Consider the following 9,703-nt stretch of genomic DNA (forward strand, 5'->3'; position numbering starts at 1 on the left):
CTTCACGACCACCCGAACGGTGTTGCGCACTCCCTGGCCCGAAGCTCGAAAATTGGTTATAGCCATTTTACTCAAAGCTTCCCCAGGATCAAAAGGCAATGATCATGGTCTCTTCTCAATCAAATAAGCACTGATAAGAACAGATACTGCACTTGATCTTAGCCACAATACATTGCAAAACAGTTTCAAACAGCACCAAGTCAAAAATTACAAACAGTGCAAAGGAGGTCCGTTTGCTTCAATACAATCATGAGTTGCCTCACAATCCTTCCGTTTCACATTTGTCGTGCTAGATACATTTTTACATTTTGCAGCAGACAAAATTTTCCCGATACAGTTAGAGGGGTTTCCCATGGATCAAGGTCCTCAGTTCAGCTTGGTGGGGGGACCTTACACAGTGGTCTTTCCCCATTGAGCCTTTGCTGTGGCTGCCCCAAGCTTTAGTGCGTCCCTCAGCACGTAGTCCTGGACCTTGGAATGAGCCAGTCTGCAACTGTCGGTCGTGGACAACTCTTTGCGCTGGAAGACCAGCAAGTTTCGGGCAGACCAAAGGGCGTCTTTCACCAAATTGATAGTCCTCCAGCAGCAGTTGATGTTTGTCTTGGTGTGCGTCCCTGCGAAAAGCCCGGAGAGCACAGACTCCTGTGTTACAGAGCCGCTTGGCATGAATCTCGACAAAAACCACTGCATCTCTTTTGGCAGCATCTGTGGAGAGAGAAGCAGAGTTAACATTTCAGGTCAATGACCCTTCTTCAGAACTGATCCCCCATCATAGGAAATAGTTCAGAATTAGATTCAGAACCTTATATGGAACAGTCTCTTTGCATCCCTTGTTGGAGGCTCAAATCTCTCTGCACCAGCCAGCTAGCCATGTGACTAAAACATTTGTGTATTGGAAGACCACTGCTGGATCCCCCATTAGTTCAACATTGTCTGTTACCATGGAAATATATTTCCAGTAAGAGATTGCAATTTTTAAACTTTTAATGTTCATATGACAAAATAATGTGTGCCGCATTCTTGGCAGGTGGGGGATTTGCCTGACAATATTAAATTTTGTTCTATTCAATACAGCTGTGATGAACTTTGACCTTTTCTGCCTTTTATAAACAGTATTTGAAGGGTCTCGGTAACAATGTTCAGTGTTGATGAGAGTGGGGTCTGGGTGAGCAGCTGCTGAGTGTGACAGGGTCAGGACTGTAAGCAGGAAGTTCTCTGACAGTCTCTCTCTCTCTGTGATGGGTTGAGTTGATTGACAACTGGCAGCTGTTGGCATTTCGATAAATGAAGTTCCCTCCAACCATTTTTTTTGACTGACAGTGTAGTATAAGGATGTAAAGGACTAATTACTAATGATGGGGGAATCAACCCCTCCCACTGTCAGAGTGATGATGTAACATGAGATGAGGTTTGGGAGAAGAGAGAGCAGCACCAAGAATGCCAGCTTAGGAGGCTTGATGAGTGTGTATATAGTAGTGTGTAAATTAGAAAAGAGTTCTTAGTTCTTTCAGCAAAACATATCGAGAAACTCACAATTTTATTATTCAGGAGTCAGAACACAGATATTAACTCTGAGTGGCAGTTCTAGTTTCATTTACCAAAAAGAAATAAAGAATAATATTGCTCACTGATTGAAATCCCCCAGTGAGGAGACAGTTAAACAGGTGATCTGTTGGGGTCTCCTTCGATCCAAGGTTTCGACAGCATTTAATCTCCCTTTTTGGTGAAATTCTCTGTTATTTGCAACTTTTTTTTTATCCAGCTTTGATGGGCGAGTGAAAAAGCTGAAAAAAAGTGAACAGTTCCATCCTTTCTTTTCTTCCTTCTTCCAGTTTCTCTTTTCTGTCCCAGATCAATATAATGATGAGAATCCCAAATTAATCTGCTGTTTCTGGTGCTTTATCCATTCCAATCAAAATTCAACATTCCAATCAAATCTATCTGTTATTCCACAGTGTCTCTCCATGTGTTTTATTCTGTTGTATTCTCTCACAGTCTGTTTGGTGATCAATGTTGCATCTCACTCTGTGTTCTGGTGAAGATCAGAAGCAGTGATATCTGTTTTCACTACACGCCAAGTCTTCCTGAGGCTGTGCCTCGCTGATCATGTGGAGTTAGGAACATAGCAACATAGGAGCAGGAGTCGGCCATTCAGCCCATTGAGCCTGCCCCGCCATTTAATGTAATCATGGCTGATCATCCACTTCAATATACTTTTCCCCACACTTTCCTCATATTCCCTTATGTCATTTGTATTTAGAAATCTGTCAGTCTCTGCTTTAAACATACTTAATGACTGAGCTTCCACAGCCCTCTGGCATAGAGAATTCCAAAGATTCACAATCTCTGAGTAAAGAAATTTCTCCTCACCTCTATCCAGTGTGGCTTCCCCCTTATTTTGAAATGGTGTCACATGGATCTAGACTCCCCAACCAGGGGAAACACCTTGGCTGCATCTACCCTGTCTATCCTTTAAGTATTTTGTTGGTTTCAATGAGATCACTTCTCATTCTATGAAACTCTAGAGAATACAGCCCCAGTCTCTCTTCCTCGGATAGTTCCACTAAGCTGGGAACAAGTCTGATGAACCTTCGTTGAACTCCTTCTATGGCAATAATATTCTTCCTGAGGTAAGGGAAGCAAGTGCAGTCTAACCACGGTTCTATAAAACTGAAGAAAGAATTCACTGCTCCTGTGCTCAAATCCTCTTGCGATAAAGGCTAACAAACTATTAGCCTTCTTAATTGCATGCTAGATTTCAGTGACTTATTGAAAAGGACATCCAGGTCACCCTTATATTCTATACCTCAGCTAATAAAAGGAAAGGATTCCATATACCTGCTGATCCACCTTATTGACCTGTCCTGCTACCTTCAGGGATCTGTGGACATTCACTCCAATGTCCCTCAATTACTCCACACCGTTCAGTGTCCTCCCATTAATCATGTGTTCCTTTTCTTTTTTTAACCTTTTAAGTGTCCAATTTGAATTCCATTTGCCACTTTTCTGCCCACCTGACCAGTCTCGACCAGTCTATTAATATCGTCTTGCAGTATACAGTTATTCTCCTCACTATCAACCAACCGGCCAATTTTCATGTCATCTGCAAACTTCTTGATTATGTCCAAGGGTCACTGACCAGAAACATTAAATCTGTTTCTCTCTCCACAGATGCCACCAGACCTGCTGAGCATTTCCAGCATTTCTTGTTTTTATTTCAGATTTCCAGCATCCGCAGTATTTTGTTTTTATGTCAATTTTTCTCTCTCTTGGCTCTTCACCGCTGCTCGCAAATGCCTCCAGTTCAGTGAAAAAAAAAGACTGTGTGCTGTGGGACACATTAAAGCTTGGGGAAGCCACCATGGCGTCTCAATGGGAAAGGCTACAGTCTCAGGCCATAGTACAGTGAGGGGCTGGAACCCGTGTAAAACCCCTCAGGCTGTTTGCACCAGAGAATGTTTGATGTGTAATGTAAATACTGTAAATATAACCGGTGCAGGCAGGGATAGTGAGATACCTCATGTACATTATTGAATGAAACTGATCAGTATTGTACATTATGTAATATTAAATTTGAACTGCTTTGCAATGTAATTGCACAAATTTTATGAATAAAATACATTTTGTGCAAAAGAAAGCAGCTTTCCTGTCAACACACACTTTGTCTCAGGGCACAACTTTCCTGCGATCTTGTCACACCCAACTTCGCTCTGTATTCGTTCCTTTTACAGAGTGGAAGCTGATATTTGTCCCGTTTTAAATTGCTGAACCGGACCTTCCTCCCGCCGCTTACAGTTAACAGATTGACAAATGAAAATCATTCCTAAAATAGCACCAGGATTTTATGATGGAAAATACAGTAAAACAGAACATAAAATGAGAGATCATAAAATTGTTGCCTGAAAATTGAAATTTTCCATCACTTCAATTCCTTCCTGCTCTGGAATTGCCGGGCTTTTTCCAATTGGAAAATTTCAGCCAATGAGAACTTCTATTTAATTTATGTGACACTCCGATTGGTTAAGAATTGGATTGAGAAGAGGATGACCAATCAGAGACAGAGTCAAACTGCGGGGATTCCAGGCCCCCAGTAACTGAGCTGAAACTGTTCAGATTGACAAACCCTGGCAGCAGCTTCACACATTGGACACTTCACACTTCACAAGGGCTGGTGTGAGAGAAGCTTCAGATCCTGTCATTACTCTCTGACTCATTATTCATCTAGAACCAAACAATTAGTAAATGTGAAGCAGTGAAGAGACTTTTCACTCTCACTGCAGAATGTGTCATCTGGGGAAATAAGGAACTATTATTTTCGGAGATTCCAGGTACGTTCCTCCCTGAACAAATCCATTCCTAACATTCCCGATCACAGCCTATCCCAGCTCCTGTTGTCACCCGACTCCATCTGAATTGGAGAAACTCAGGTGTTGGGGTTTGAGTTGTGAGGTGGGGTTTCTCCGCCAGTGTTACTGTCTCACAAACTCACCCCCTGAATTTGTGAACTGAGACTGCACCGAACACATCCCCAGTTAGAGTGAGGGCCGGACATCCTTCTGTTTTATTACAGAGAGTGGGGAAAGGGCTGGGTGGAGGGGATGTCAGGGAGTCACCAGGGATCCTCGATTTACTCCAAATCATTTCCATGTGGAATCTGCAGAGGGGGCCGGGACAGGGATCATTTGATCAGGGGATCAGCTCTTTCCTGAGAGATGTGGGTGGCTCTGAGAAGAGCCTTTGTGTTCAGATGTTTACAAGTTTCCCGCGCTCTTTCACTTCTTTCCAGACCCTGCTTTCTGAGCCTTCGCTGCTTTCGGCTTGACCTTGCTCTTCCATGTCTGCACTTTCTTCAGCGCCTTTCCGCCCGCCGCATTCTTGCCTTTTTTTGACCTTCTTCGCAGGAGACGTTTTCTGAAGCGTTGCTTTCTTCACCGCCTTATTTAGCATTGCCGCCGCCTTGCTGCTCGTTTTCTTGGCTGTTACTTTCTTTGTTGTCACTTTCTTGTCTGCTGGTTTCTTCACTAAAGATTTCTTGTCTGCTGGTTTCTTCACTAAAGATTTCTTGTCTGCTGGTTTCTTCACCTTCTTTCCCACTTTTTACTGGGTTTTCCTTCTTGCTGATTTTGAAGGAGGCGGAGGCTCCCTGTCCCTTGCTCTGCACCAGGGAGCCATTGTTCACATTCCTCTTGATACTTTGCTTGATCTGGGTCTTGAGCTTCTCCTGAGCGGTGGCAGACCTGCAAGGAATCAACTACCAGCTAGCGTATAAAGCGAGACCAAGGCTCAGGGCCTTCAGTTACCTGGAGGGGAGTCGGAGAGGCAGCGGATCCTGTGAGGAACCACAATCCAGGAAGGATGAGAAGGTCATTGTCAGGGTACAGAGGAGATTAAGTTAAAGATTTACCAGTTTATAAGCAAGTGCAGAGCCAAGGAACGGTGCTGAGGCAGATCAAATAAGAGGAAGCTGTGATCAGTTGGAAGGCAAGAGTGATTAAATGACAGAAGAGATGATGGTGCAAGGCAAAAGTCAGGGAAAGAATAAGTAACATTTTGTAAGCACAGATAGCAGGAGTGGGGTTTGAACCCACGCAGACACTAAGTCCAACGCCTTAACCACTCGGCCATCCTGGTACATTAACCCACCACTGAAAATGAAATTTAATGTGATCCGGGTGCCATTTGGCCTTTTACAATATAAAGTTATGAAACCTCTCCCATGCTAAATTGGACCCTTCATTATTTATGAACCTCAATCGGATCACCCCTCAGTCTAGGTTTCTCGAAAGTGTAGGGTCCCAACTCTTTTAGTCTAACTTGATAACCAAGATGTCTTATACTGGGAATTAGTCGAATGTCTCTCCCCTGTACCCTTTCCAAAGCCTCAATATCACCCATCATGTGAGGAGACCAAGACTGGATGCAATATTCCAAGTGAGTCCTGACCAATGTTTCATAAAAGGACAAATTCGGGACATCTCAGATACTGAAGGAGTCCGTGTCCAGAAGCAGCAAGACCTGGACAACATTCAGACTTGGGCTGCTAAGTGGCAAGTAACATTCACACCACATAAGTACCAGGCAATGACCATCTCCAACAAGAGAGCATGTAACCATTTCCCTTTGACGTTCAACAGCATTACCATCGCTGAATCCCCCCACCATCAACATCCTGGGGGTTCCCATTGACAGAAGCTGAACTGGACCATTCATGTAAATACACTGGCTACAAGGGTAAATTAGATAGTGGGAATTCTGTGATGAGTAACTCAGCTCAAGGCACTAGGTGAAATGCTCATTAGGAGAGCTGGAAAAATGGACTGGTCAGGTGTGCAGAAAAGTGGCAAATGGAATTCAACTTGGAGAAATGTGAGGTGATGCCTTTGGTGAGGTCAAACACAGCAAAGGAATACACAATTAATGGGAGAATACTGAGAGGTGTGGAGGAAGTGAGGGACCTTGAAGTGAATGTCCACAAATCCCTGAAAGTAGCAGGATAGGTTGATAAGTTGGTTAAGAAGGCTTATGGAATCCTTTCCTTTTTTAGCCGATGTATAGAATATAAGAGCAGGGAGGTTATGCTGGAACTGTATCAATCATTAGTTAGGCCACAACTTCAGTTCTGTGTGCAGTTCTGGTCACCTCATTACAGAAAGGATGTAATTGCACGAGAGAGGTTACAGAGGAGATTTACGAGGATGTTGCCAGGACTGGAAAAATGCAGCTATGAGGAAAGATTGGATAGACTGGGGTTGTTCTCCTTGGAATAGAAGAGGCTGAGGGGAGATTTGATTGAAATGTACAAAATTATGAGGGGTCTGGATAGAATGGATGGGAAGGGTCTATTTACCTTAGTAGGGAGGTCAGTGACTAGGGGGCATAGATTTAAAGTGATGTGTTGAACAATTAGAGGGGAGATGAGGAAAGGTTTATTCACCCAGTGGGCTGTGGGAGTCTGGAACTCACTGCCTGGAAGGGTAGCTGAGGCAAAAACCCTCAACTCATTTAAAAGGAGTCTGGATGTGCACCTCAAGTACCTGAACCTGCAGGGCTACGGTCCAAATGCTGGACAATGGGATTCAGCTGGGTGGCTCGTTTTTTGGCCTGCCTGTGCTGGAAACTTTCTATGTTCTATGATTCTATGCAGACACAATGGGCCCAATGGCCTCCTTCTCCACTGTAATAATTTTGTGATTTTTGACTCTCCAAAACTTGTCAACCATCTACAAGGCACAAACCAGGATGAGTGCAGCACCAACAATACTCGAGGAACTCGACACTGTTCAGGACAAAGCAGCCACCTTGATTGTCACCCCATTCACCACCTTAAACATTCACTCCCTTCACCACTGACGCACAGTGGCAGTAGTGTGTACCATCTACCAGATGCACTGCTGCAACTCACCAAGGCTCCGCAGACAGCACCTTCCAAACCGAAGACCTCCACCACCTTGAAGGACAAGGGCTGCAGATGCATGGAAACACCACCATGTGCAAGCTCCCCTCCAAGTCACACACCATCTGATCTGCAAATATATCGCTGTTCATTCACTGATGTTGGGTCAAAATCCTGGATCTCCCTTCCTAACAGCACTGTGGGTGTACCTACACCATTTGGAGTGCAGCAATTCAAGAAGGGAGCTCACCGCCACCTTGTCAAGGACAATTAGGGATGGGTAACAAATTCTGGCCTTGCCAGTGTCACTCACATCCCATGAAAGAATATGCCTCATTTTATGCTCAATTGTCCTCTGAATGCAGCACAACCCTCTATTTGCTCCAACTGTCACTTCACAACATTGCTGCTGTACCTTTAGAGATCTGTGCACTAGAACATCCAGATCTCTGCTCAAAATTATTTTCTTTTTTCCACCTACTTCAATGTTTTTCCCTGAAGGGTGTATGAATTTTGAGCATTCACCCTGTCCACATGAATAACACTGCACTTACCCAAATTAAACATCATTTACCAGTCATAAACCCAATCTCCCAACACATTAAGATCAGCCTGAAACAGTTGACTATCGTTTACAGTCGGAACACTCGCACAGATCTTCAAATCATCTCTAAATCTACAGATGGTGCCCCCTCCACCTACATCCAGATCATTAATAAAAATAGTAAAGAGCAACAGACCCAACACCGATTCCTGTGGGACACCACTGGTAACTGGTCTCCATACAGATCCAGATCCATCTGTAACTACTTTCTGCCTACGTCCTGACAGTCAGTTCCCAATCCAGATCAATATATTACCGCTGATACCAGGGACTTTAATCTTATAGAGAAGCCTCTTGTGTGGAACCTTATCAAAATCTTTTGGATGAGATCAGCTAATTGAACACAGGCCGAGGATTAGGCCTAGGCCCGTCCTGCTCTGTGTGTGGGTCGCAGGACGACACAAGGTGAGATCAGCTCACTGAGCACAGGCCCTTCCTGCTCTATATGGTGCTCAGTACCTCACCAAATGAGAATAACTAACACACCACAGGCCATGGAGCCTCGGCCCATCCTTCCCTGATTGCGGTCCAGTGCCAACCAGGTCAGATCAGCTAATTCAGCATAGGCTGGAGATGGAACCTGGACCTTTCCTGCTCTGGGGACTCCGTACCATACCAGGTGCGATGAAGTAAAATACCACAGGCCGGGGATGGAGCCTGAGATTTCCCTGTTCTGTGTGGGGCTCTGTACAACAACGTGTGAGAAGAATTATCATCCCTCAGGCTGAGGAAGGAGCCTGGGCCCATTCTGTTCTGAAACAAAAACAAGAAATGCTGGATTCACTCAGCAGGTCTGGCAGCATCTGTGGAAAGAGAAGCAGAGTTAACGTTTCGGATCAGTGACCCTTCTTCGGAACTGACAAATATTAGAAAAGTCACAGATTATAAACAAGTGAGGTGGGGGTTGGGCAAGAGATAACAAAGGAGAAGGTGCAGATTGGACCAGGCCACATAGCTGACCAAAAGGTCACGGAGCAAAGGCAAACAATATGTTAATGGTGTGTTGAAAGACAAAGCATTAGTACAGATTAGGTGTGAATATACTGAATATTGAACATCAGCAAGTGCAAACCTGAAGAAAAACAACCTGAAAAAAACAGTGGGTGAGCAAACTGAACAAACTAAGATGAACTGAAATAAATACAAAAAAAGATTGTAAAAAATGTAAAAAGGAATGCCAAAAAAAAAAGGAAGAAAAAATAACTAAAAATGACTAAAAATGAAAGTAAAGTGGGGGGCTGTCATGCTCTGAAATTATTGAACTCAATGTTCAGACCGGCAGGCTGTAGTGTGCCTAATCGGTAGATGAGATGCTGTTCCTCGAGCTTGCGTTGATGTTCACTGGAACACTGCAGCAATCCCAGGACAGAGATGTGAGCATGAGAGCAGGGGGGAGTGTTGAAATGGCAAGCAACCGGAAGCTCAGGGTCCTGCTTGCGGACTGAGCGGAGATGTTCCGCAAAGCGGTCACCCAGTCTGCGCTTGGTCTCCCCAATGTAGAGGAGACCACACTGTGAGCAGCGAATACAGTATACTACATTGAAAGAAGTACAAGTAAATCGCTGCTTCACCTGAAAGGAGTGTTTGGGGCCTGGGACAGTGAGGAGAGAGGAGGTAAAGGGACAGGTATTACACCTCCTGCGATTGCAAGGGAAGGTGCCCTGGGATGGGGACGAGGTGGTGGGGGTAATGGAGGAGTGGACCAG

Source organism: Heterodontus francisci, unplaced genomic scaffold, assembly GCF_036365525.1.
Source record: "Heterodontus francisci isolate sHetFra1 unplaced genomic scaffold, sHetFra1.hap1 HAP1_SCAFFOLD_61, whole genome shotgun sequence".
Taxonomy (NCBI): Eukaryota; Metazoa; Chordata; class Chondrichthyes; order Heterodontiformes; family Heterodontidae; genus Heterodontus; species Heterodontus francisci.